Genomic DNA, 5,552 nt, shown 5'->3' on the forward strand with positions numbered 1-5,552 from the left:
TTTTGATGCATGTCGGCGGTTTGGAGAGAAAAATATATGTGAATGACATATATGTGAATGGGTTGTGGATGTGAATGTATATGTGTTTGATTTTGTGAATTGGCTGTGATGTGATGGAATATGAATGTGAATTGGCTGATGTGATGCTGGGAATGGGTCTATATGAATTGGCTGTGATGGAATATGTGAATTGATGCTGGGAATGGGGTTGCTGGGAATGGGACTATGTATATATATGCTTCTGTCATTTTTGCAGTGGGCATGGCTAGCAAAGGCCTGAGGCTAGCCAAAAAGACAAATTTTATTTTTTTTGGTTCTAAACTCATCCCTGACGGGCATTTAGCTAATGCCCGAAAGAGATAACTCATCCGTGACGGGCTATAGAGTCCTGCCCGTTAGAGATTAGTCATCCGTGACGGGCTTTTAGAATACACCCGATAGAGATAAGTCGTCCGAATTGGACTAGTTTGACTCAACACGTGGGGTCAAACCTATCGGTGACGGGCTCTGGCTAAATGCCCGATGGAGATGACTACTCATCCGTGACGGGCTTAGTGGTGTGCCCGATTGAGATTAGTCATCCGTGACGGACTCCTAACTACGCTGGTTTGACTGATCATACTCATCTGTGACGGGCTTTGTTTTTGGCCCGATTGAGATAACATCCATCCATGACGGGCTTTTGCCCGATTGAGATTTTTCCTCACATCAGTGACCTTTGCCCAGTGACGGGGGCCTTACCCGACAATGATGATGCTTTCAGCCCGTCATAGATAAGCGATCCCGTTCTAGTGGTAGCACCAGGTAGATGCGATCTTCGACGACTCCGGTGATCTTCGGCACACTCCGGCTGGGTAGCATCACGATGGCCTTCTTCAGCGGGCGGCTGATGATGATGATTAGTCGACGAAGATGAGCGCTGCTTGGTAGCGCCTCGGCGACTCGGCGAAGAATAGTCATCGCGGACAGAGGGCATGACAAGTCAGTGTCTCACAGCGACTCGGTGAAGAATAGACATCGCGGACAGATGGCATCACAAAGTCCGGCGCGATGAAGCAGAGGCGTAGTAGCCGAACGACACGACGACGGTGTGCGGGCTCCGGGTAGCGGCGCTCCGACCGGCGATCTCCTCGAGCGTGAGGAATGAGGACGAGCGTGAGGAAAATGGCCAAGTCCGCGAGAGCAAGCGAGCATCGATGATGTCGCGAAGAGACTGCAACTGGCAAAGCGATGTCTCGACAGCATCACGTCGCCGGGTAGAGACGTCGCGAGGTAGAGGTCTCGTGACCGGCGAGGCGGGGACGTCCCGGCGGCAGATAGACGTGTCATCGGCGGACGGCGTCTCCGACGAGAGGGAACGACACGATCTCCAGGAGGAAGCAGCAGCCGGCAGCAACTCGCCTCGTCGCCATCTCGTGCATGCATGACGACCTGAACCGAAAGAGAAGAAAACAAAGAGACTCAAGAGGCTATACCCATGGTGCGGAGATTGCCGATGCCCGTGGTTTAGCGCCGGCTTCCTGGTCGCTGGTGAGGCCTCCTCCCGCTGAGCCGGTCTTGCCCGGCTGCTCCGGCGAGGCTGCGTCGGCGCCGCGATGAAGCACGCCGCTCTTGATCTCGATCTCGTCCTGAGTCGTTGCCGGCGTGCACCACTCCTATTGCTGGCGAGATCTCCTATTGCAGGGCCGATCCTGTACGGCGGCTCCGGCGAGGTTGCGTAGGCGGGGCGGCTGTCAGAGCAAGACGCCGATGGTTTTCTCCTCCATGACCTTCATCTGTGCCTTCTGCCCTCGCGAGTGACGCCATGCATGACTCCGGCCGCAGCTCCACGATGACATGGTGTGATGCATATATGTGCTGATTGCTGAAAGCCTGAAATACAGAGAGAGAGAGATAAACAGGAGAAGAACTGGACAATGTTAGATGAGATCGTCCTAGAAGGAGCGGCGTCATCGTCTTCTCCGGCGAGATTCCGTGGATTGGCACGGCTTGTTGACGTCCGCGGTTGCTCGGACGATTCCCGGCAGCACGACGTGGTGCGTTGTCCTCGCTGCGTGGCGACGGGCCGGTGGTGTTGCCGAGTAGAGGCAGCAGTTAGCGAAGGCGGCGACGTCCAGCGTCTCGGCAAGATCGTCGCAACGAGTAGAATCATCACCGGCAGCAAAAACAGATGAGCTCAGTCCTGAGGACGAGTGGCATCGATCTTGACGGAGGCTTGCGATCGATCAGCACCAACAGATCGGTCGACACGACGACTCCGGCGATGGCAGCACACCCGGCCGTCCTCCATGCATGCACGTACGCACTGGAACCAAAAGAAAGTAACCAATCTAATTAGAGCATCTCCAAGAGTCTAGCTAAATGGCTCTCCAAATTAAAATTTGGCTAACTTGCTCCAACAGAGTAGCCAAATGCCTCTCCAAGCCATCCGGCTGGCTAAATTCCCCACCAGACTAGCCAAAGTTGACCAGCCAAAACCGGCTAGCCATATATGGGACCCACGCCTGTTTCCCCCTCTCTCTTCACGCGGCAGTGCGGCACGCACATGTGACGAGGCCACGAGGGTGCCGTCGCCTCGTCGTCGCCGCGGCCGGCCCCGCCGTCCCGTCGTCGCTGTAGTCGACCATTGCCGCCCCGTCGTCGCCGCGGCCAGCCACTGCCACCGCCACCGCCGTGCTCCGCCCCGAGCTCCACTGCTGCCCCCCTCTAGATCCGCCGTCGAGGTCGTCGTGAGCCGCCGCTGCCGAGCTCCACCCTGAGCGGCGTCGAGATTGTTGTCGCGAGCCGCCGGCATCTCGCCTCCTGCCTCCCCGCGTTGCCGCACCACCACGCGCGGCCGCACGCCTCCTCGCATCGCTGCACCACCGCCGGCGAAGAGAGTGGCACCGGCGGGCGGAGCCCGAGCGGCGGCGGCGGCGGTGGATGGCGACGCAGCCCGAGCGGTGGTGGGGATGGGGATGAGGCGGCGGCGGCGGATGGGAGAGGGAAGGGGGGTTTGGAGAGAAGAGGAGAAAGATGAGGGAGAAGGAGGAGGTGTAGAGGCTGACGTATGGGTCCAATTGTCATAGACTCAGAATAGAGAGGACGAATGAAGAGGCTGTTGGAGTAAAAAGACAGTTTGATTTGCTAAATTAAATGGAGAGTTGGCGAAATAGACATTTGGAGAGTCAAATTTGGAGATGCTCTTAGCTTTACCAGTAGTGGCCATTAGCTTGCTGTTCTTCCTCGCGATCCTGCTCCCCAGCCGACGGAAGGTGTTGATGTAGATGGACACAGCGCGCGGTCGGCCGGTGTCGACTTGCCGGACTGATCCTCCTTGATGTCGCTTCTTGCTATGACGGGGGTTGAGTGATTGTAGATGAATAGATGAGTCCCTCTGAGATGGATGTTGATGAATGTGGATGACGGCGACGGGTCGGGGTGGATGAGTCTCGATGCTCTCGGCGAGAGTCGGATGAATATATGTCGATGCTGCCCGCCTGGCTGCCTCCGTCGTCCTCCATGGACGTCGCCAGTAGCAGCGCCGGTGAGACCGTCTACGCCTCCTGTGCTCCCCTCCATCTCTCTTGAAGCCCCCCGTCATAGCTGAGGATAGCTGTGCCTTTTATAGGCACAATGGGTCGGTGGTGGCCGCGAGTAGCGCGCGGCGTCGTTGCCAACAAGCAGCCCCGATATCTCTGGAGATAAAGCTTATCTGGTTGTTTCCATCGATAGAGATAAGAACATGATCTCTTGGTTGTTTAGTTTTGCTGTTGATCGATATCGATGGAGGCCTGCATACGCGTCCACCTTGCCCGCTTGCCGGAGTATATATACGGTCACATATACAGCTGGCCCATGTAATCAGAGCCCATCGGCCCATGTGTGTGTATTGCTGTACGTAGCGACCGATCGAGTTGCAGATGGTTCCAGCTACCCGTATATATATACGTAGACCAATCCATGCAATACGGCCGCATACAGTTTCACGTAAACGTCCATGCACATATATATAGACGTGTGAAATAATCAGCCTCGATCTTGTCCTCTTGCTAGCTGGTTTATTTGCTCTCATGCATGCATACGTGTATATATGTATAGCCAAGCATGTACATATGGCTGAACACACACATGTATATATAGGCCATATAGATGGACATATGCCAAGTACGAGCATGACTCATGCATGAATCAATATTTAGTTAGCTGTCTTAGCACATTGGCATTGCTAGCTAAACCGGTTCCTGAAAATGGCCATTAAAACACGCAATATATATATATATATATATTTTATAAATATGTACAAAATACCGTCAAACAACAGTACAAACAGATATGAAACAACTACACTATTTCATTATTGTTCCATTATCGTGACACATGTTGCTCTCATAAATTCAAGGCTTTACGGTTTCAAGTAAATATGTCCAAATCAGATATTTACGAAAATATGTTTAAAATATAGTTAAGATCTATTTTAAAAATATCATCTACACGTAAACATTCGTAATTAAAATTCAAGCAACATTAAATAATTGCCTGCGCGTATGCGTAGGCTACCTTTCTACTTATATAAACGATTAACACAGCAAATCTATCTGAAAAATACATCAGGTCCATCACGACTGACGACGATAGAAATGAGAACAACCCTATTACAATACATCGATACTTATTGTTACATCACCAAGACATAAACATTGGATAAACTCCTTATTTCAGATGTACTAGCTACTCTCTTCGTTTCAGATTGTAAGACTTTCTAGCATTGCTCATATATATTTAGAAGTTAATGAATCTAGACACATATATATATATATATACCTAAATTCATTAATATCTATATGAATATGGACAATGTTAGAAAGTCTTACATTGTGAAACGGAGGATATAGTACTTAATTTGCGGCTGCCTTTCTTGTGAATCTTGCCCATGAAACGGCCACCAAAACATATGTCTTGTCATATAGCTTGTCACAGAGGTCGAAGAAAGCAACTCTCCATGCTTTCTTGAATAATAGGCTGCATAAGACGGCCCAGAGACTTAATATAAATCCCAGAATAAGTCCAAAGTGAAAAGGCTCTAGCTGATGGTCTTGGCCATTATTTATTGTTAAATGACCTTGTTCGCCGCTGGAACAGTTTTTCCGAAGAGGAGGCCCACAAAGACCATTGTTGCCTTCGTACATATTTGGATTTTCTGAGTAGAGCCTTATGAGACGTCTTTGGCGCAAGAAACGTGCCAACAATCCAAACCACAAAAGCGGTTCTGAACCATGAGTTCATCCCATCGGGGAATGTCCTCCTGATGACTTCCTCTGCACCCTTCAAAGCGCTGGCCTCAAACCCTGGAGCCCCAATGTAGTGCTGTACAAAAGAATCCTTTTCATCTTTCGAGTTATCCGGCATTGGACACACCTCCATGCCCTCGAATGGTATCCCAAGAACCCTATGCACATTCCTTGGACTTAATTCCACATCAAGGTTGTTCCCCACCCTTAGAGTCCTGCTGTCGCAATTTACTCTGCTTAGTAGCCATCTGGTGAATCTTCTGTCGATGCCATTTATCTGTG

General features: G+C 51.1%; 1 long non-coding RNA gene across 1 annotated transcript; it reads right to left on the reverse strand.

Moving 5' to 3' along the window:
* Positions 1-536: 536 nt before the first annotated feature.
* LOC136353958 (uncharacterized) lies at positions 537-3,573 on the reverse strand. Its single transcript, XR_010737575.1, has 2 exons — positions 3,196-3,573; positions 537-2,305 (listed from the first exon to the last, which is right to left on the reverse strand). It is a non-coding gene; the product is annotated as an uncharacterized lncRNA (long non-coding RNA).
* Between the last annotated feature and the right edge of the window lie 1,979 nt (positions 3,574-5,552).

Source organism: Oryza sativa, chromosome 11, assembly GCF_034140825.1.
Source record: "Oryza sativa Japonica Group chromosome 11, ASM3414082v1".
Classification (NCBI taxonomy): domain Eukaryota; kingdom Viridiplantae; phylum Streptophyta; class Magnoliopsida; order Poales; family Poaceae; genus Oryza; species Oryza sativa.